This window comes from Mustelus asterias, chromosome 14 (assembly GCF_964213995.1).
Source record: "Mustelus asterias chromosome 14, sMusAst1.hap1.1, whole genome shotgun sequence".
Classification (NCBI taxonomy): Eukaryota; Metazoa; Chordata; class Chondrichthyes; order Carcharhiniformes; family Triakidae; genus Mustelus; species Mustelus asterias.
In genome coordinates, this window is record NC_135814.1 from 17043463 (window position 1) to 17066588 (window position 23126).

Genomic DNA, 23126 nt, shown 5'->3' on the forward strand with positions numbered 1-23126 from the left:
TTGTGAACTCTGCATACACACATTCTGAGCACACTGTATTGTATATAAGCTAAACTAATCACGGCATTTACGACATTGAGAATTTGATAAATTCTGACATGGGATGGCGGGACTGACGTATGAAGAGAGATTGAGTCAGGATTATATTCGCTAGAGTTTAGAAGAATGAGGGGCACCTCATAGAAACCTGTAAAGTTCGATCAGACAAGACAGGATGGATGCAGGAAGGGTGTTCCTGATGGTGGGGGAGTCCAGAACCAGGGTCATAGTCTAAGGATATAGGGTCAACCTTTTAGGGCTGAGGTGAGGAGAAATTTCTTCACCAGAGGGTGGTGAATGTGTGGAATTCACTATCACAGAAAGCAGTTGAGGCCAAAACATTGCGACCAGGATCCTCCCAAAAAAATCCGAAGTGTCGAATTCGCTTGAAAACTGGAGTAAATCGCATTGGTTTTTTTCAGCAGGGTTTTGAAAATGAATCTCACACACTCTGTGCACTGCAGAGCTCACTAGCGTGGATCACTCCAGAAGTCCGGGGACGGGGCATATTCCCACTGAAGGGGCTGAAATCAGTGCGCTGAACGGGCCCCCACGCAAGCGCACATCTCTGGGAGATCGTTAAACAAGTCGTCCCAGCATTGAGATCGCTGGCCTCAACCTCCCCACGGACAGTGCTGGCCTCATCACTGGCCTCTTAGTCCCCCCAAGCACATCGCTGGCTTGATTGCTGGCTTCCCACACCCCCTACCCAGACGTGTACATTGCTGGCCTCCCCGTCCCCCAGTGACCCGGGCATCACTGACCCTCCCCATCCCCCAGTGACCCGGACATCAGTGACCCTCCCCATCCCCCAGTGACCCAGACATCACTGACCCTCCCCATCCCCTAGCGACCCGGACATCACTGACCCTCCCCATCCCCCAGTGACCCGGACATCACTGACCCTCCCCATCCCCCAGTGACCCGGACATCACTGACCCTCCCCATCCCCCAGTGACCCGGGCATCGCTGACCCTCCCCATCCCCCAGTGATCTGGACATCACTGACCCTCCCCATCCCCTAGTGACCCGGACATCACTGACCCTCCCCATCCCCTAGCGACCCGGACATCACTGACCCTCCCCATCCCCTAGTGACCCGGACATCACTGACCCTCCCCATCCCCTAGCGACCCGGACATCACTGACCCTCCCCATCCCCCAGTGACCCGGACATTACTGACCCTCCCCATCCCCCAGTGATCTGGACATCGCTGACCCTCCCCATCCCCCAGTGACTCGGACCCGGGCATCGCGGGCCTCCCCATCCCCTAGTGACCCGGACATCGCTTGCTCTCCCCAGCCCTCAGTAACCCGGACATCGCTGGTCTGCCCCAGCCCCCAGTGACCCGAACATCTCTGTCCTCCCCCACAGTGACCCAGACATCCAGGCCCTCCCCATTCCCCCCCCCCCCCCCCCCCCACCCCGCTACACACACACAACACTGCTGCCTTTTTACACATTGTTGAGTGAGAGCCTTGAGCATTGCACCCCCCCACCCCGCAACTCCCCCCTCATCCCCCCCCCCCCCCCCGCGCCCCCCGTCCCCACCCCTGCAGACACAGGACCTTGTTGACGTAACCCAATCAGCACCTTTGGAGATGGCTCACCCTCAATTAATAGTAGGTTGCCTGTACATTTCTCATAAGGAATTTTAACTAATGGGCCCATCACTGGCCCAAACTGACTGCACCTGGACTCTCCTAACAGGCCAGAGCTGTATATAAGCTGTAATGAAGAACACACAGCCAGTCACGCCAGGAAGGTGCCCCCAAAGAATTCTGCACCAAGATTTACCGAAACTGAGCAGACCCACCTGCTGGATGCGGTGGAGGAGAGGCGCCAGCTACTGTTCCCACTCAGGACCATCGCCCAGGGGGTCACGCAGCAAACACATTGTGGGAGGCGGTGGCATCCGCAGTTAATGCCAGGATCCTGACACGTCAGTCTGCAGAGCAGTGCCATGAGAAACTGAACGACCTTCTTCGGGCAGCAAGGGTGAGCTGGCATCCCATTCTGAAACCTGCACATACACGTACTGTATTAACAATGTCAAACCATCCCCAGACACCTCAAGAGCATCCAACAGCCGCACACCACCCCCCCTCCACCCACCCCCCCCCCCACCCCCAGCCAACCAGGAACTGCATCCAACGCTTGTGCCCCCCACCAAGCAATACCTCCTACTGGTGACCCATTTCCCCGAAATGAGCAAAACAAGCTCCTCAACTCATAGAATCATAGAAATCATAGAAACCCTACAGTACAGAAAGAGGCCATTTGGCCCATCAAGTCTGCACCGACCACAATCCCACCCAGGCCCTACCCCCATATCCCTACATATTTTACCCACTAATTCCTCAAACCTACGCATCTCAGGACACTAAGGGGCAATTTTAGCATGGCCAATCAACCTAACCCGCACATCTTTGGAGTGTGGGAGGAAACCGGAGCACCCGGAGGAAACCCACGCAAACACGAGGAGAATGTGCAAACTCCACACAGACAGTGACCCAAGCCGGGAGTCGAACCCAGGTCCCTGGAGCTGTGAAGCAGCAGTGCTAACCACTCTGCTACCGTGCCACCCCTAACTCAGGGGAGGGGAGGTCACCCGCTCTCCAGTCAAAGTTAAGGTGACCAATTAACATGTTCAATTGACATTTAATTAATTATTTACATACGGAAGGTGGCCTGTCGATTCTGGCAGCCACCCACCTACCATCTTATGGGGTGAGCTCGGGGCGGGTGGGATATAGTGATCTTGGCACCAGCCCTATTTTACGTTTCCCTCGCCAAAAACACGTCCGGTGGGCGCAAGTAAAACCCAGCCCACTGTGTCTGCAGTGTGTACCAACTACAGGATTCCCTGCAGCCACTCTCAAAGATTTCTTCAACAGCACTCCCCAAACCCACAACCTCTCCTACCTTGAAGGAAGAGATTAGCAGGCTCATGGAAGCACAACCAGCTTCAAATTCCCTTCCAAGTTACACACCATCCTGACTCGGAAATGCCTTGCCATTCCTTCATTATCGATTGGCTAACATAAATTTTTAAAGTTTATTTATTAGTGTCACAAGTAGGCTTACATTAACACTGCAATGAAGTTACTGTGAAAATCCCCTAGTCGCCACACTCCGGCATCTGTTCGGGTATGCTGAGGGAGAATTTAGCGTGGCCAACGCTTCTAACCAGCTGATCTTTCGGACTGTAGGAGGAAACCGCAGCACCCAGAGGAAACCTATGCAAGCGCGGGGAGAACATGCAGACTCCACACAGACAGTGGTCCAAGCCAGGAATCGAATCCCGGTCCCTGGCGCCGTGAGACAGCAGTGATAACCACTGTGCTGCCGTGCCACCTCAATTAAGTAAATTTAAGGATGAAGTAGGTAGATTTTTATTTAGCAATGGGTTATGGAGAGCAGGCAGGAGAGTGGAGTTGAGGTCTAAACAAGATCAACCATGATCATATTGAATGGTGGAGCAGGTTTGAGGGGCTGAATTGCCTTCTTCTGCTCTTAGTTCCTATGTTGAGTCTGGATGTGAGCTGAAGTCGGTTACGGATGTAACTGCAACCGTGTGAAATTACTGGTGATTTCAAAAGGCATCGAAACTCACTGGGTGGAATTTTCCTGTCCTTCCCACCACAGGAATTGTAACAGGCAGGGATGGACCATGCAAAGATCCATTGACCTTGGGTGGGATTTTCCCATCATCGTTTTAAAGTTTATTTATTAGTGTCAGAAGTAGGCTTACATTAACACTGCAATGAAGTTACTCTGAAAATCCCCTAGTTGCCACACTCCGGGTCCTGCTCGGGTAAACTGAGGGAGAATTTAGCATGACCAATGCAACTAACCAACACATCTTTTGGACTCGTGGGAGAAAGCTGGATCACTCAGAGGAAACCCATACAGACACGGGAAAAATGTGCAGACTCCGCACAGACAGTGACCCAAGCCAGGAATCGAACCCAGGTCCCTGGCGCCGTGAGGCAACAGTGCAACCATTGTGCCACCGTGCCGCCCCGTCCTCTCTCAAATTCTGAGACAATTAGTGTGTTTTCATACCTCACTGTTGGTAAAACTCAAATCTGCACATTTATTTACCTCATAATCAAATTTATATCGCAAATTTCAGACTAGAATCTTTCAAATTAAAACTCATTTAAAAATTGTTTTTTTTCCAACTGCAGGGATTGCTATCATGTCGATAAATATATCAAATAACCTTGAACTTACGCCACAGAAATAGGCCGTTCGGTCCAACAAGTCTTAGCCAATGTCTATGGTCCATATTCTCCTTCCTTTAACTCTCAGCCAGGCATTGAACCCAGGCCTTTGGAGGTGTGAGGCAGCAGTGCTCACCCCTGTGCCACCATGTGGCTTTTGCTACCAAATAAACCTGTTGGACTTTAACCTGGTGTTGTTAAACTTCTCACCATGCTGATACAGAACTGTGGGAGAACATTCAGCACATGGACTGGAGCAAGAATGATTTGCCAAAGGCAATTAAGATTGGGCAATAAATGCTGCATTTAAATTATGAAAGAAATAGCAATAATGCATGGGCTGAAAAACTCACTGTCAGAAAGGGACAACCACTTTAGATTAGACATAAGACATTAGTCCTTTCAGCGCTCTTAATAACAGAACACTTTACAGGTATGTTTAATTGACTGAATGTCTAATCACGTGACTATATTACGCTATCATTCAGTATGATTATTGTATAGTTTGATGATATTAATACATGATTATATTCGTTAATTTTAAAAGCAACCTGTTAATTTAATTGTGTTTCTGTAGAAGTTTTAACATGAATTTGAAAGGTTGGCATGTGATTAAGGTAGTTTCAATTTATTAAGATATGATTCATAGTCTGGGTATAATTATAAAATATTTTAATTTGAGCATTAGTATATGCATATTGTATAATTATATCAAGTGTGAGGATATGATTGCAATAAGCTAAGATTTGATATGCTAAAATGCAATAATGGTTGTTTTATGATTTGAATTGTGAGCACATGGCTATAATTTGTTAGTCAGTTTGCAAGGTTCCATACTCTGGGTCAGAAAGTTCTGAGTTTTCACCCCATGTTAGATCTGGAGTAAATACTGTACACTGACCACTCAGTGCAGTATTATGTTGATAGGTGTCGTCCTTCAGATAAGACTCTGTCCGCAAGTTCTTCTGTTCAGGAAAGATTGAAGAAACTTGGGGTTCTTTTCTCTTCAAAGAAGAAGGCTGTTGGGTGACCCAATTGAGGTCTTCAGAGTTATGAAAGGGTTTGAAAGGGTAGACAATGACCTAGTAATATTATCACTAGACTATTAATCTATAAATTCAGCTAATGTTCTGGGGATCCGGGTTCGAATCCTACTATGGCAGTCGTGGAATTTGGATTCAATAAAAAATATCTGGAATTAAGAATCTACTGATGGCCATGAAACCATTGGCGATTGTCGGAAAAAGCCATCTGGTTCACGAATGTCCTTTAAGGAAGGAAATCTGCCAAAGATGTGTGGGTCAGGTGCATTGGTCATGCTAAATTGCCCCTTAGTGTCCTGGCATGCAGGTTAGAGGGATTAGCAGGGTAAATGTGTGGGGTTACGGGGATAGGGCCCAGGTGGGATTGGTGTCGGTGCAGACTTGATGGGATGAATGGCCTCCTTCTGCACTGTAGGGATTCTATGATTATTGGAAAAACCCATCTGGTTCACTAATGTCCTTTAGAGAAGGAAAGTCTGGCCAACATGTGAGTCCAGAGCCACAGCAATGTGGATGACTCTCAACGGCCCTCTGAAATGGCTGAGCAAGCAACTCAGTTGCAAGAAGGCAGCTCACCACCATCTTCTCAATGGCAACTAGGATGGGCAATAAATGCTGGCCAGCTAGCGACGCCCATGTCCCAAGAATTAAAAAAACATAAAGATGCTCCCACTATGTGGACGTCCAAAACTAGGGGCTATCAATTTACGGTAATCCCTAATAAATCCAATAAGCAATTCCAGAGAAACTTCACTCAGAGTCTTTTAGGATTTGGAAATTGCTACCATGTGAAATAGCTGAGGCTAAGGGCTTATACACTTTTAAGAGAGTTAAATACATGGCAGTGAACGGCATAAAGGTTAAATAAAGGAAGGGGGAATATGGAGTATAAACATAGACTAAGACTTGTTGGACTGAAAGGCCTATTTCTGTGCTGTAAATTCTAGGTTATTCTATATATTTGTCGACATGATAGCAATCTCTGCTGTTGGGGGAAAAAAAAACAATTTTTAAACGAGATTTAATTTGAAAGATCCTAGTTTGAAATTTGCTATACAAATTTGATTATGAGGTAAATGAATGTGCAGATTTGAGTTTTGCCAACAGTGAGGTGTGAAAATACACTAATTGTCTCAGAATTTGCAAGAGGATGGGGCAGCACGGTGGCACAATGGTTAGCACTGCTGCCTCACAGCACCACGGACCTGGGTTTGATTCCTGGCTTGGGTCACAGTCTGTGCGGAGTCTCCACGTGTCTGCGTGTTTCGTCCTAGTGCTCCGGATTCCTCCCACAGTCCGAAAGACGTGTTGGTTAGGTGCGTTGGCCATGCCAAATTCTCCCTCAGTGTACCCAAACAGGCGCCGGAGTGTGGCAACTAGGGGATTTTCATAGTAACTTCATTGCAGTGTTAATGAAAATCAACTTGTGACACTAATAAGTAAACTTTAGTGCAACTAGGGGATTTTCACAGTAACTTCATTGCAGTGTGAATGTAAACCTCCCTGTGACTAATAAATAAACCTTTTACTTAATTTTGCTTTAATCTTAGGAATGGATTTACAGCACAGGAACATGCCCTTCGGCTCTCCAAGCTTGCACCGACCGCGCTGCCCGACTGAAGTAAAACCCCCTACCCTTCCAGGGACCATATCCCTCTATTCACATCCTATTCATGTATTTGTCCAGGCGCCCCTTAAAAGTCACTATCGTATCTGCAAACGTAAATAGCAGAGAATGGTTAAGATCCAGCGACCTCTGGGTTATTATGTGCCCAGCGTCCCATGGCCCATTCTGACTTTGTAACTTTAAGGATGGAGTAAAAAGCAGGTAACAGGGGAGGGCGCCACTGCCATCGTTAATGGAGATTGTAGATGTAGGGGCCCTTTTGTATGACCAGCAGAGGACAGTAAAACACAAAAAGAGAGGGCGATCGCTCCTCTTAAAAAAAATCAGCCAGCACTCAAAACTACTATAGGAGACGCAAAGACAGCCCAGGTTTCACATGTAGCCGGACAATAAAAAATATCAATCTATGAGTGGAAAATAAATAGCTCAAATCTCAGCCTTTCCCCAATTAAAAAGAAGCACCCACTTGGGGTTAGATTATTGTGATAATTTATTATAATTCACCTCCTGAGCACAGGAATAAAAATTCTTACTAAATCACACGAAATATATCGAAACATTATTAAAAAGAATAGGATAAATTCGTTGCTCAAATTACGATGTGGGGACAAGATCTATTTTAGTCAGCATTCCTACAAAATGTAAAAGGTTTTCAAGGAAGGCAAAGTTTTTTTTTAGACAATGAAACTTTGAGGTATGAGCAGATATGGGAAAAGGGAGAGAATTTCGGTTTTACGAGGAAATAGTTTGAGACAAGCTTTGCCAGATCAATTCCCTGGTTTCTTGAAAGTACGGTTCTTTTGGCAACTGAAGTAACAAATGGTTGAGATCTGAGACTCACCAGGGGAGAAGGAATGGGAGAATCAGATGATGGGGGGTGGGGGGACAGACAGAAGTAACTCAGTGACTGCCTTTTCTGCTCTGGAGACAGAGGGAGGAAGAGGGAGAGAGGAAGAAAAGTTTAGTGAATTGTCCTCTCTCTCCTCCCTCCCTCTCTCTCTCTGTGTTGGGTAGAGAGAGGGGGAAAGTTTTTTTTCTCTCTCTACGCGTGTATCTTGTCTGAGGAATCACGGCACAGACACGCCAGCGGCGGCCCCAACTCGTCAAACTCTGCGATTGAATCCACTCCTTTTTTTAAAAAAAACACTCAACAACACACTGAGAGAGACTGTGCTCCTGGATTTTCTTCGCTGTACTTCTGATCCTTGTGGGAGCTTTGACTTTTTTTTCTTAAACGTGTGGATTTTTATTTTTGGTTATAGAAACGCCTTTTGATGATAACGGTTCCATAAGTTTAATTTTTTTGGGAGGGGGGGAAAGAGTTGCAAAAAAATTTTTTTTGTTGTTGTTTTGACATAGTTATTCCTTCCAGTTTGAAGCCCTTTTTTCAGCCAAAGCACACGGATCAGATAACCAAAAAAATTAGCAAAATCTTCGGTACTAAACAGGTAACGTTTTATATTGCCCTCTCACTCCCCCCCCCCCCCCCCTTCCCTCCGACTGCTCATGTTTAAGGAGTGCTACCTGCTTCTGTTTATTTACTATGTCACTGTTGTTGTTGCTGCTTAACTTTGTTGCACTTTTGCAAACTTCCAGCGGTTGTTGTTGTCTGCTTGGTGTGTGTGTGTGGAGAGAAGGAGTGTGATTCACAACAAACTGATTTCTTTTTAGAGAAAAATACATCCCCGAAGTTTTTCAAACAGGTTTTGGCTCATTTTCTCTCGTCGCTGTACTCTCTCTGATTCCCTCTTTCCCTTTTTCCCAACTAACTTACCTTCTTTTGTCCCACTTTACCTTTTATGGAGGAATTCCAGAAATGTATGTATGTGTGTGTGTGTTGAGGGGGGTCTTTTTTTTCCTGAGTTCTTTGCAACCTGATCCCATTTTTGTGTGTTGTATTTTGTTAAGTGTTGGGCGCCAGGCTGATTAAGAAGTTTAAAAAAAAGGGGGGTCGGAGAGAAGTCTGTGTGTGTGTGTGTGTGGGGAGGGGGTATCTGCCCTCTCCCCCACTCCAGAGATTGCATTCTGTGTGGGGAAGAGTTGGACGGGCCAGTTTAACAACTTTTTGTTGTCATTGTCAACCGAGTCCATGTAGAGTTTTTGTGGACAAGTAATGAGTGTGAATTTTTTTAAACACGGGATTTAATTAGTATCTTTGTATCTCAGCCCCTGGGTGTTGTGCCATATTTCTGTCCCTTTTAAAGGGCTCCTGCGTTTGTATAGTGTTCCAAAGATCCAACTCTTTACAGCAATGTTCCTTCTCTCAGACCCCTCATTCCCCTCTCTGAAACTAACCAGTGATGCACCCCAGACAGTAACCAGTTTGCTTTTACCCTCTCTGTGAAGCTCTTAGGAATTATTTTGCCCCACAAATAAAACAATTTCAATGATGCACTCCCCGCCCGCCCCCATCGCACACCGGAATTAATTCCGTGTCTTGGCATCATTCGCAGCTCAGAGGCGCGCAGACCTCTTGTAATTACACGTTTTCTTTTCCCATTGAGCGACCCGGGTGTATTTTTGGGCTGGGGACCATGTTCTCCCTCCTTCGTCCTGGCAGTCAAACCTGGTCCCTTCTCTGAAACAAGTTCAGCCCAAGTACGGTCAACTTGGCTGCTCCGAGGTCGGGGTGGCTCTTAAAGTCACAGTTGCCCCTAAGATGCAGCAAAATGGTGAGGGGAGGGCATCGGGGACATGACACTTTTGCAAAAGTGGAAAAGTGAGGACTCTCAAAACTCTCATTGTGATTTTACTTAAATATGTGTCGGCCTGTATAGATAAAGGTTGTACAAGTGGCAGAGTGGCGACTGATACAGCCCTTCAGTGCTGTCTGAAATGCACAGAGGGCATTGCTAAAATTCTTTGTGGTCCTTTGGGACCTGCCATCACATCAATTACGGAGTCACTTTAATTGTACAAACATAGAACTCTGCCACAACTCTTGCTTTTAAAAGGGGAGAAAACCAATTGGCTTGTTGAGACAAAACCTTTATTTTCTTCCTAAGAAGTTTTTGCTTTATTCTGGTAACACAAATGATCCAACTTGTATTTCTCACTGGCAACGATTTGCACTGTTATATACCATCTTTGTGTATGTGTGTGTGTGCGTGCACATGCAGTGGACATTCTGGCTTGTAAGCCATACATTCCTGACAGCATTGCCTTTTCTCAAGGATTAAAACAGCGTTTAAAAGAGTTGGATTACAACATTTTTATTATGAGATTTCTCTTTGCAAGTGGGTGCCCATTCTGTGGCGGGCAGTGAAACAGAATATCACTGTAAACATCTGATGCACAGATACAGCTCTGCGAATTGCAGTTAAAATTTCATACAGTATCAGTTGTGGTGTGAGGGCAGTTTGGAGACAGAAATGTTATAAGGTTGGATGATATAAAGCAATGTAAACGCAGACAGGCTGTTTACTGGTGATCAGCTGTGTTTTGTTAAAAGAAACAATTTATTGGAAAGTGGCTAATTAAACGGCAGCTTAGTGCTTACAATGCTGTTGAAGCATCAGTGTTTCGAAAATGACCTTTGATACCAATGTTTACTCCTGTTTACAATTTGTGGTGTGTTTTTAAAAACAGTTTACGGTGTATCTGAAACAATTTGCGTGACTGATGCCTCTTAGCGCCACAGAAGCATTTTAAATAATGGTAGTTTTGACATGTGGAAACACTGGTTGAATTGTCTCGCAGGCCCATTGGGCATTTTCTTTCCCCCAATAATGCACATGTAACACTCGGCAAGTCCCTCAAAAATAAACACCCTCTGCCTCTCTTGCTAGATCTGCTGGAGGGTTCTGTAGTTTAAGTGTGAACACCTCTTGCAGTTACATTGGAAGATTTGCCCCCAGCAAGGCAGAGGCGGCTGCTGCAGAGGTTGATCTGAGTTGGCTCACTGGCATGCCTGGGTACCCATACGGGGTATACTCAAGTACCCTTATATTCGGTTCATAGCAATGTGCCGTTAATGAAGGATGCAGTGATAAGGAGTGTCCTGCATTGACTGTGCATTTTTTAAAGCAGCACAATGTTGTGCGGCAGTCAGAATTGCCACCGATTTAGGGAGGGATGTGAACACACAGTGCAGAGTTATATGGGGAGCTGATGGTGACAAACCAAGGAGACCCCACACATACATGCTTCCGTGAGAGTACTGTACATCTGTGTGTACATATGACATCAGTGCAGACTTGCGTAGTGCCCGGCTGGGTTGGCATTCCACTGGTCACTCATTCACTGCAATTACTCGAGCATTGACACACCATGCTGGAGATGCAAAAATGGCTCCGACAGATTGTCCTGCGGTGCTGTTTTCAAGGTGAAACTGTTGGTGCCATGGGTACACCAAAATGGTACAGTACCAAATGTCCAGTTTAGCTTCCATCTTAGTGAGCTAATGCAAACAGTGTTTCGTAAAGCTAAAGCACTGACTGCTCCGTGTTTTCAATCGTATTAGTGTCTTGTCAATATGTTGAGACTTTTTAGTGGATTCCAGTTTCAGGAGCAGCCTTCTGTGAAATCTGTGTTTAAAATTAGCCTTGCAAATCCCAGTGGCAGGCATTGCATCCGCCAGCATGATGAAAACTTTCGCACTTCTTTCCCTTTCGCTTGCTAAGTTTTTCAATTCTGCTTAAATTTATTGTGGTGGGCAAATGCACTGGCACAGGTGATGTGGTGACTAACACTGGCACCAGTAATGCCACTGAAACTAGCACTGCTGATTTGATGATGTCCAAAGATGTGTGGGTTAGATGGATTGGCCATATTAAATTGCCCCTTAGTGTCAGGGGGACTAGCTAGGGTAAATGCATGGGGTTGTGGGGACAGGGCTTGGGTGGGATTGTGGTTGGTGCAGACTCGATGGGCCGAATGGCCTCCTTCAGCACTGTAGGATTCTATGATTCTGTGATTTACTAACTTCACACACAACCATTTGCCATCCTGCTAAAGTAACTTGAAAGATAATTTAGAAACAATAGTACTCCTTAACGCTAGCTTTGGGATTTTTGCTTCATAGTCATTATGCGCCTATGTGACATAATTCACAAAGCATTGAAAACGGAACAAAATAGCTTGTTTTTGATGTGAGCACTTCTTTCTGGCTTTAAAAATTGTTAAATAATTGACCAACTATTGTTGAAGCTAATGAGTGAAATCTGTACTCTCTGCTCTTGCAATGAGCTAAACATCATGAAATATTTTGAACTTTTATCTCTGATTATGAACAATGCAAAGGGTTTTTATTCATTGCTTAGTAAACTCTCTCTTGATGCTGCCTCACAGTGCCAGGGACCTGGGTTCGATTTCCCGGCTTGGGTCACTGTCTGTGTGGAGTTTGCACATTCTCCCCGTGTCTGCGTGGGTTTCCTCTGGGTGCTCCGGTTTCCTCCCACAGCCTGAAGGACGTGCTGGTTAGGCGTACTGGCCATGCTAAATTCTCCCTCACTGTGCCCGAACAGGCACCGGAATGTGGCGACTAGGGGAATTTCACTGTAACTTCATTGCAGTGTTAATGTAAGCCTTACTTGTGACTAATGAATAAGCTTTAATAAATAAAACTTTACATGTGGTACAATCTGATTGATTTTCAATTCATTACCTTTACATGGAAAAGATCATTGATTAAATATATTCTCTATTAAGAGAAGGTGCACCAACTAAACTAATGGAATTATTGAGTGTTTACATGGACAGTTTGTGGATGCTGGCAGATGTTAACATTATTGTTTTGATAAGTGAGGGTGTGAACTCCATTAATACGATTAGACCAGCCTCTACCTAGCCTGTTACTCATTTCTTCCAAGACTTCCTTTTTCATTCTTTGCACTCTAACATCTTTGCTTCTCAAAACCTCAAAATTATCCTGCTCAAAAGTTTTTATTACTCATTTACGGGATATCGCTGGCTCGGCCAACGTTTATTGCCCATTCCAAATTGCCCTTGAGAGGGTACCGGTCAGCTGCCTTTTTGAATTGCTGCAGAGGTGCAGGTACAGCCATATTGCTGGTAGGGAGGGGGTTTCAGGATTTTAACCCAGCAACAGTGATATAATTCCAAGTCAGGATGGTGAATGACTGGGAGGAAAGTTTCCAGGTGATGGTGTTCCCTTGTGTCTGCTGCCCTTATCCTTCTAGATAGTAGCAGTTGTGGGTTTGGAAGGTGCTGCGTAAGGAGCCTTGGTGAGTTCCTGCAGTGTATCTTTTAGATGGTACACACGGTTGCCACTGTGCGTTGGTGGTGGAGGGAGTGAATGTTTGTGGAAGGGGTAACAATCAAGCGAGGCTACTTTGCCTTAGAATCAGAGAGAATCAGAGAATCCCTACAGTACAGAAAGAGGCCATTCGGCCCATCGAGTCTGCACCGACCACAATCCCACCCAGGCCCTACCCCCATATCCCTACATATGTTACCCACTAATCCCTCTAACCCACGCATCTCAGGACACTAAGGGGCAATTTTTTAGCACGGCCAATCAACCTAACCCGCACATCTTTGGACTGTGGGAGGAAACCGGAGCACCCGGAGGAAACCCACGCAGACACGAGGAGAATGTGCAAACTCCACACAGACAGTGACCCGAGCCGGGAATCGAACCCAGGTCCCTGGAGCTATGAAGCAGCAGTGCTAACCACTGTGCTACCGTGCCGCCCATTGGATGGTGTCAAGCTTCTTGAGTGTTGTTGGGGCTGCACCCATCCAGGCAAGTGGAGAATATTCCATCACACTCCTGACTTGTGCCTTGTAGAAGATGGACAGGCTTTGGGGAGCCAGGAGATGAGTTATTCACAAGATTCCCACCCCCTGACCTATTCTTATAGCCAATCTTTATAGGGCTCATCTAGTACACTTTCTGGTCAATGATAACCCCACAGGATGTTGGCAGTAGGGGATTAAGTCCCCATTCCAGTGAGGTCACCATCAGAGTATCTTGAGGCATAGCCCTCTCCTGTCCTGAGTCAGTGCGCTTCTCCCTGTGACATTACCAAAAGTTTTGGGGTGGACTTCCACATATATTTTCATGACCTCCAAGATCAAAGCCTCATTTTTGACTTATATTTCTGAAACTGCCTGTCCAATATCAAGTTATGGGTTAATCGGAATCTTCTTCAATTGAATTTTGGGGAAAACCGTTATATTTTGCTCTTACAAAAATATCCTTCATTTATATCTCTCTCCAGCTGCTCACTCAGGCTGAACCAACCCTGAACTGAGTTTCAAAATCAGAAATCTTTTCACTTATCAAGATTGCTTCCTTCCACCTTTGCAGCACTGGTCACCTTGGCGACCACCGAAAGCCAAATGCATGCGTTTCCCATCAAGATGTGATTTCTCCAAATCCCTGATTCCCAGTTTCCACCTTACCCCAACCTAAAAATTGTCCAAAATTCTGCTTCCTCTACAACCTGTTCAATGTACAGTCCCACGTGCTCATTAAAGTTTTAAGTTTTTTGATTGGTGTCACAAGTAGGCTTACATTAACGCTGCAGTGACTCCGGCACCTATCCGGGTTCACTGAGGGAGAATTTAGCATGGCCAATGCACCTAACCAGCATGTCTTTCAGACTGTGGGAGGAAACCAGGGCACTCGGAAGAAATCCCACGCAGACACGGGGAGAACGTGCAGACTCCGCACAGACAATGACCCAAGCCGGAAATCAAACCTGGGCCCCTGGAGCTGTGAGGCAGCAGTGCTAACCACGGTGCCACTGTGCCGCCCGCCATTCCTTATGTTCCCAATGATTGCAACAGATTTCCTTCCCTTTGCCTCCAGTAACGTAGAGAAGTCAAAATTCCAGACTTCGATGCCACATTTTGCCCCCAAGGCTTTGTCATCTCCTACAGCCTCACAGTAGAGGCCTTCAGTCCTCCGACCAGCCACCTGTGAATTCCCATCCCCCCCACTTCTCCATCACTGGAAAAGTCTCAGGCTGCCTTAGCTCTACTCTCGGGAACCCCTGCCCCCCCTCCCCCACCTCTCCCCAATCCTCTTTTCCCTTGCTACTTCACTTTCCACTGCTAAAAGAAACCTCAAAACCTCTCTTTATTTGGCCTTGTCTTTGATTCCCTGTCCTAACTTTTATACTACAGCTTGGCATCTGCTGTCTCCTGTGGGAAGCGGTTCGAGATGTTTATGAAGTGAAAGATGCAATATAAAAATGAAAGTTGTTGACGGGGGGGCGCTCTCTATAGTTCATGTTACTTGATAGGCATCCAAGGAGCATTTGTATGACAAAGATAGTTACTCAGATAGTATATTGATTATCCAGTGGCCTGATCCAGATTTTACAGTGATATAGTCAGTGAAGGCCTCGAAGTTATCTCGCCTATGCCTAAACTGATTTAAAAAGTCCACCTATGAGAAACATACCAAATGTGTATGTATTTGCAATGCAATATGCGTCATTCTAACAATTCACTTTCTAAGCAATTAAACCAGTTCCCCTATTGTGTAGGTGAGAAGAGATCTGTTAACATACACCAAAAATGTTCATTAACTTTTTCCGGGGAGGGGCATGTGGTGTGGGAAGGGAGGTGGTTTACATGGAGTTGTGTCGGGGAGGGTAGCTAACTGGGCCCGCTGAGTAAAATGAGGCAGGAGGTAGAAAGCAAAGGGGGCAATTTTAATTTTTATTGCCGCAATTATTTCTGATTTTGTTGTGAAGCGGCCAATGGTTTGTGTGACTGTAGCTTCATCGAAAGTTGTTCAGCATGAGGGCCTGATCGCTGCGATTTGCATAAGAAGAAAGATTTAGTGCAGTTGCTATTGTGTTCAGTGAAGAGTTCCAGCAGTCAGGCCAGAGGGAATGAAAAGACTGCAAAGAATTGATGGCCTATTCAGGTTTTTTCACAGTCTAAAGCTGTGGTCATCTGCCTCTGAAATCCATGATCAGGATGTCACTTTCATCCTCAGGAACACCATTATGTCGCTTTTCTCACACATTCACTTTTGTCAGGGATTATTGATCAGATATTCTTTTTCTTCACTCCGGTGGAAACCTGTTGTTGTGCTTCTGAAAGTTTAAATGGGGACAAAACCACAGAAATTTAATCTCAGCCTCCTTCGTACAATAGTGCCCAAACCATTCTCAGCATTTTGGGCTATTAAGTTAAACTATCGCTGAGTTAAGGCCGTCTGCGTTCTTGGGAGGCAGAGGGGGAATCGGAAAGTGTGATGTGTTGCTTTTTCTAGAAATGTTTTGCGAAAACGAGTCGTGAGAGATGCAATCCCTTCTTCATGAAAGCGCTTCCCTCGATATCCATTCCCTGCTAAAGGCTTTGCCGTGGACAAACTCTCATTTCGAGTGAAGCTTTGGCACTTTGAACGTGGGTGATCTGACAAGCGTGGCTTTGAATCCCAGTTGTTGTGTATAATTAATGGAAAGCCATTGTCTTGCTAAATTAGGGTTGTTTCCCCTCCCCCGCCACCCCACACTCCCTCCCCCACACCCCCACATCCCCTCCCCCACCCTGCTGTCCAGCTGAGAGGGCAGGCAGATATGTGGCCTGCCCCGATCCCTTGCCCATGTCATGTTGAACCGGAGACTCAGAGTTGTGTCAGGCGTGAACCTTCCTGGCTGAGATCCAGAACTCCGAATAGGGTTGGAATTCCTCTCATGGTTGCGTGTAGGGACACCGTAAAGGAATGTATTGGCACTTGCACTAGAAATAAGAGAGGGAATCTTCACAAATAAGCTTACGGTATCTTACTTGAATGTGTGTGAATCTGTGTCCCAGCATCCCTATGTGATCGCGATCTATTTAATTGTCCGAGACACTGTGTTGGTTGTAAAAAGCTTTGGACGTCTTGAGGATGTGAAAGGCACCATATAAATGCAAGCTTTTCTTTATTCAAAAGTTCCAGGCGCACAACTCCATTCTACTGCTGCTTTCCCTTCATGTGAGTGTCTGTCTTGCTTTCAGTAAAATTGCAGGACAAAAATTTACTGCACAGCAGGTGATCAAACACGTGTTATCCAGTGTGGCTTTACCGCACTATTGTTTGTGATATGCTTACAAACAGCCGCCATGTGTCCTTATTATTGACAGTTCTCTCGACAAGTACTACATGAAAGAGCATCAGTTTTAAGGATCCAGATAACTCTCTACACAGGTCCATCAACAGTTCTTTGTGCACGGGACAATGCTATAAAGTCTGGCAGGTCTTTGAGTCCCTGCTGTGGAGAGCTGTTCCAATGCTGAAGTACACTTATGCTAACTTGAATTGATTTAACTTAAATGGTAGCTGGCAGCCATGAATGGCAATGATTTCCTGCAAGCAAGTAAAGGACGCACCAGTAAAAATGAAAGAACAGAGAGCTTGGTGTATTCATTTAAATAAATCGGTGTATTTAAAATACACTTCATTTACTGCGACCCCTTTTTTGCTTTCTGTCAAGCAGGATTCACTTAGGTCCAGGAGAGCTCACTCAATGACTGTGGTGCCTATACCAGGTCTGAGCTGTACAAATCCCTCAGCTTCCAGGTTGATGATCTATGCTGATTCAACCAAAGTAACAGTGTGCATTCCTTGTGGGTGGCACGGTGGCACAGTGGTTAGCACTGCTGCCTCACAGGGACCAGGGTTACACCAGGGACCAGGGTTACACCAGGAACCAGGGTTCAATTCCAGCCTCGGGTCACTGTCTGTGTGGAGTTTGCACATTCTCCCCATGTCTGTGTGGGTTTCCTCCCACAGTCCAAAGACGTAGGGGTTAGATTGATTGGCCATGCTAAATTGCCCCTTATTGTCAGGGGGATTAGCAAGGTAAATGCGTGGGGTTGCGGGGATAGGGCCTGGGTGGGATTGTTATCGGTGCAGCTGTAAAACACTTTGGGAATGTCCAGCGGTTGTCAAAGGTGCTATTTCGATGTAAGATCTATCTAACTGTCTAGAAATCTCATCTGATAATAGTTACAAAGGTTTTAACCAAAATGGAGAGTAAAGCAGTTATACCTTGGACCAAGTGGGAAATAATTCACAAATTCTGCAAGCTGATTACAGTCTGAATTCCTTCAACTTCCTTTAGCTTTCTTGATAACTGCACAGAATGAATTCTCGTACAGTTTTGATACTGTGCAGGGTGCAGTGTTAGGCCCCGGGTCTATGTTTTGTGTTTTGTTTTCTTGGTTCTGGGATCACTGTGGACCCGCCCCTGAGTTTTTTCCGTAACTCATTCAGAGATTGGCCCCCCTAACTCTTGCTCACTGTAACCCAATGTTTCCTTGGAAGTCGAAGCATTGGAAATTCTTTGGCAACTTCCGGACATTTCAAAGACCAAGATCAGAGGGCAGGATTTTTCCAAAGATTATATAAATTTTACAAAAACCCTCCGACTTTTCAAAGCTTAAAATTGTTTTGTATTTGCAGCACTAGTGGTGAATTGAAGGTGGCTACAAAATGGTATTATTCATCCTGGGGTGGGGGCTGAGATTATTCTTGATCTCTCTTCTATCCTGAAGCTGTTGTGGTTTGGACCCAAACTGACAATGCCCTGTTCTTTGATCTATGATTATTCCTCATCTCTATTCTTACAAAGTGGGTGTCAGCAATCTGTTTGATCATGATAGACATTACAGCTGTAATGTGTTAGATTGTAGCGAGTATTACAATTGTAATGTGTTAGATTGTAGGGGGTATTACAGCTGTAATGTGTTGGATTGTAGGGGGTGTTACAGCTGAAATGTGTTAGATTGTAGCGAGTATTACAGCTGTAATGTGTTAGATTGTAGGGGGTATTACAGCTTAAATGTGTTCGATTGTAGGGGGTATTACAGCTGTAATGTGTTGGATGGTCAGGAGTATTATGACTGTAAAGTGTTAGATTGTAGGGAGTATTACAGCTGTAATGTGTTAGATTGTAGGGAGTATTACAGCTGTAGTGCGTTAGATTGTAGCAGGTATTACAACTGAAATGTCTTGGATTGTAGGGCTATTACAGTTGAAATGTGTTCGATTGTAGGGGTATTACAGCTGTAATGTGTTAGATTGTAGGGAGTATTACAGTTGTAATGTGTTAGATTTTAGGGGGTTTTACAGCTGTAATGTGTTAGATTGTAGGGAGTATTACAGTTGTAATGTGTTAGATTGTAGGGAGTATTACAGTTGTAATGTGTTAGATTGTAGGGAGTGTTACAGTTGTAATGTGTTAGATTGTAGGGGGTATTACAGCTGTAATGTGTTAGATTGTAGGGGTATTAAGCTGAAGTGTGTTAGATTGCATGTGATCGCAAAAACTATGTTACATTTACTGCTTTACAGCTGAACGCTCTTGGATTTTAGCAGACGTTGTTACTAAATTCTGTTAGCTTGTAGGGGGATACTACAGCTGAAATGTGTTAGTTCGCAGGGGTTCTTACAGAAGAACCATCGAACCATAGAACATTACAGCACAGAAACAGGCCTTTTGGCCCTTCTTGCCTGTGCTGAACCATTTTTGTGCCTAGTCCCACTGACCTGCACCTGGACCATATCCCTCCACACCCCTCTCATCCATGTAACTGTCCAAGTTTTTCTTAAATGTTAAAAGTGAGCCCGCATTCACCACCTCATCCGGCAGCTCATTCCACACTCCCACCACTCTGTGTGAAGAAGCCCCCCCCCCTAATATTCCCTTTACACTTTTCCCCCCTCACCCTTAACCCAAGTCCTCTAGTTATTTTCTCCCCTCGTCTCAGTGGAAAAAGCCTGCTTGCATTCACTCTATCTATACCCATCATAATTTTATACACCTCTATCAAATCTCCCCTCATTCTTCTACGCTCCAGGGAATAAAGTCCTAACTTATTCAACCTTTCTCTGTAACTCAGTTTCTCAAGTCCCGGCAACATCCTTGTAAACCTTCTCTGCACTCTTTCAACCTTATTAATATCCTTCCTGTAATTGACCAAAACTGCACACTATACTCTAAATTCAGCCTCACCAATGTCTTATACAACCTCACCATAACATTCCAACTCCTATACTCAATACTTTGATTTATAAAGGCCAATGTACCAAAAGCACTCTTTACGACCCTTTCTACCTGTGACGCCACTTTTAGGGAATTATGTATCTGTATTCCCAGATCCCTCTGTTCTACTGCACTCTTCAGTGTCCTACCGTTTACCTTGTATGTTCTACCTTGGTTTGTCCTTCCAAAGTGCAATACCTCACACTTGTCTCAAACTCAAATCCATGAGTTTGAAGCATGCCTACGGCTCCAATGTTTACCTGTAGAAGTAGGTAGTTTGGTGAATTGTTGAGCCTGTTGTGTTCCAACAGGGGCTGTGCTTTATCTGCAGGCTGTAAACTCTGTGCTACACATGAGCTCGCTGTTGAATGCCCCAAAATGGTCTGTGCATCAGTTTCACCCAAAAAGTTACAGAGCGACAAAAGGTCTTGCATGAGTAATAATGAAGATGTTATCAGGCCAGCTTCGAGAACAAGATGTTTATCTTGGCATTTCTTCTTTATAATGAGCTTACTGCTGAGATTGTCCAGAATAATTAAAGTAATTGTAACAAATTTCAATATTGCTAAATGGATTGTGCTGTCAGAAATGGCAATAAGTGTTGTGTAAGTAGGCTTTTGCAACATTTTCTCACGCTGCTTTATGGTACAATTAATGCCCCCTCCATCGTTTCAACTTTTCTTTCCTCTGTTCTGTCGTGTAAAAGTATGGTCTGCTCCCCTGTCCCTATAGCCAGTCTTTGTGTGTTAATTCAATCGGCAATGTTCATTAAAGAAGGCATCATTACTGGGCAAAATCCTCTGCCCACTCGATGTCTACATATGTGTCCTTTCCAACAGAGGTCACTGGGAAATGGGATCAGAATCACCAACTGATTTATTTATTCTTTTCCCTACCAAAGGGCAACATCTAGCTAAGAAGAGAAAAATCAGTGGTGACCAGAATAATAAAAGCAAAATGTACATATTAATGATCTACCTCTTGGTGTGCAGGGGACAGTTTCAAGTTTGAGGATGACACAAAACTTGGAAGTATTGTAAACTGTGAAGAGGACCGTGTAGAACTTCCAAAGGATGTAGGCAATTTGGTGGAGTGGGCAGATAGGTGGCAGATGAAGATCAATGCGGAGAAATGTGAGGTGAAGCATTTTGGCAGGAAGAACATGGAGAGACAACATAAAATTAGGGGCAACAGCTTAAAAGGGGTGCAGGAGCAGAAGGACCCGGGTGTATATGTGCAGAGATCATTGAAGGTGGCAGGACAGGTGGAGAGAACAGTTATAAAGCATATAGTATTCAGGGCTTTATTAATAGGGACAGAGGGTACACAACAGAGGTTATGCTGAACCTATACAAGACACTAGTTGGACCTCAGCTGGAATATTGTGTACAATTCTGAGTGTCACGCTATAGGAAGGATGTGAACACATTGGAGAGAGTGCAGAAGAGGTTTGCACGAATGTTTCCAGGGATGAGAAACTTCAGTTATGGGGATAGATTGGAGAGGTTGGGACTGCTGTCCTTGGAGAGAAGAAGGCTAAGAGGAGATTTGACAGAAATGTTCAAAATCATAAGGGGCTGAACAGACTAGATAGGGAGAAACTGTTCCCCCTCGTGAAAGAATCAAGATTTAAGGTGATTTGCAAATGTGATGTGAGAAATAACCTTTCCATACAGCAATTGGTTTGGGTCTGGAGTGCACTGCCTGGGAGTATAGTGGAGGCTGGTTCAATCAAGTCATTCAAGAGGATATTAGATGATTACTTGAAAAGAAACAATGTACAGGGGTACGGGGAAAATGCAGGGGAATGGCACTAAGCCGTAATGCTCATTTGGAGGGCCGGTACAGACACGATGGACCGAATGGTCTTCTTCTGCACCATAACAATTCTGTGATTTCATGAAATAGTGCGGCTGCTGGAGATCTGAAATAAAAACTGAATGTTCTGGAAAAAATCAGCAGCTCTGGCAGCATCTGTGGAGAGAGAAAGAGTTAATGTTTCAAGTGCAATATAACTGTTCTTCAGGACCTTGACGATAGTATTGACCCTTGTGGTTGCATGCTTCAGCTACACCACCCCCACTCCCGCCACCCCAAATTGCAGTGTTTTAAAGTTGTATATATTTTTCCCGTTGTTCTGTACATGTGCCATGAAACCATAACTGTTGCTCTGTAGGTAGTCACACTTACTGTAAGGGGAGAGGAAAAATAGACAGAGAGAGAGAGCCTCATTCATCTCTGGCTAAGATGTTTTTTTCTGTTGCCTTTTCTCACTGTTTGGCGGTTGCTTACCTCTCCTTGACATTTCCCTAGAAGACTATGGGTGGAATTTTCCCATCCTGCCTGCCACAGGAATCAAAGCGGGCAGGACACGGACCACGCAAAGGTCCGTTGACCTCGGGTGGGATTTTCCGGTCTTGGGGCGAGCGCGGCCGGAAAATCCTATCCTTCGACTCAGAATCTGTAATATCTGTAAGATCATATCTTTTGTCAAGAAAATTCGATGTAATCCGTGGAGCGCATTGATCTTCTGAGGGAAGACTCAACTGACTCAGAAATGGGAGAGAATTCCCTTTGCAAAGTTCTGCAGTGTATTCCTTATTGTAGGAATTCCTGTACTTTGAGTCAAAGGTAAAATGTTAGAAGCTTTTATTAAAAAAGTTATAGCAGGGCACTTGGATAAGCTCAACATAATCAGAGACAACATGGTTTTGTTGGGAGGAGGCTCATGTGAAGCAAATACACCAGAATATAGATAGCTGGTGCATTGATTTTAATTTTCCAAAACAACCTCAATTCAGAGAAGGTCCCATTAGATTGGAAGATAGAAAATGTAACTCCATTATTCATTATTCAGAAAGGGAGGGAGACAGCAAGCAGGAAACTACAGGCTAGTTAGCTTAACATCTGTCATAGATAAAACGTTAGAAACTTTCATTAAAGAACGCATAGCACAGCACTTGGATAAGTTCAAGTTAATCAGGTAGAGTCAACATGGTTTTGTGAAAGGGAAAGCAAGTTTGACCAACTTAGAATTATAGAATCCTACTATAGGATATACAGAAGGAGGCCATTTGGCCCATCGAGCCTGCACCGACAACAATTCCACCCAGGCCCCATCCCCGTAACCCCACATATTTACCCTGCTAATCCCTCTAACCTACGCATCCTAGGATACTAAGTGGCGATTTAGCATGGCCAATGCACCTAACCCGCATATCTTTGGAATGT

General features: G+C 44.9%; 1 protein-coding gene across 2 annotated transcripts in view; it reads left to right on the forward strand.

The window, feature by feature from the left end:
* The first annotated feature begins 7888 nt into the window (after window positions 1-7888).
* The window catches only part of gli2a (GLI family zinc finger 2a), a 433016-nt gene continuing 417778 nt past the window's right edge, over window positions 7889-23126 (forward strand). For both annotated transcript variants that reach the window (XM_078227922.1, XM_078227923.1), the window contains exon 1: window positions 7889-8387. The gene's annotated coding sequence lies outside the window, so the exon portion shown is untranslated. The remainder of the gene's footprint in view (window positions 8388-23126) is intronic.